Source organism: Mastomys coucha, unplaced genomic scaffold (assembly GCF_008632895.1).
Source record: "Mastomys coucha isolate ucsf_1 unplaced genomic scaffold, UCSF_Mcou_1 pScaffold5, whole genome shotgun sequence".
Lineage (NCBI taxonomy): Eukaryota > Metazoa > Chordata > Mammalia > Rodentia > Muridae > Mastomys > Mastomys coucha.
Genome location: NW_022196911.1, coordinates 80,667,144 through 80,667,491, shown reverse-complemented (window position 1 = coordinate 80,667,491; position 348 = coordinate 80,667,144). Strand labels below are relative to the sequence as shown.

Sequence of the window (348 nt, the reverse complement as noted above, 5' to 3'; positions counted from 1 at the left end):
AAAAAAAAAAAAAAAAAAGAAAGAAAGAAAGAAAGAAAGCAAGCATAGTACAAATCGGAATATCGTATCACTGTGCAGGAACATTAATTAGTATTATTATGCATAGAGCTGATGATCCACTTGGAGACACTAAACAGGTAGGGAATACCCACGGCCCAACAGACGAGACTGAGACTGGTGGCATGTGTCTGCAGTCTCAACACACAAGAGGCTGAGGCAGGGGAGCTGGCGGGGAAGAGCACTGACTGCTCTTCAGAAGGTCCTGAGTTCAAATCCCAGCAATCACATGGTGGCTCACAACCACCCATTAATAAGAACTGACGCCCTCTTCTGGTGCATCTGAAGTCA

General features: G+C 44.8%; 1 protein-coding gene across 8 annotated transcripts in view; it reads right to left on the bottom strand.

The window, feature by feature from the left end:
* Myo19 (myosin XIX) overlaps positions 1–348 on the bottom strand; it is a 32,837-nt gene that overhangs the window by 30,785 nt on the left and 1,704 nt on the right. The gene's annotated exons all lie outside the window — the stretch shown is intronic.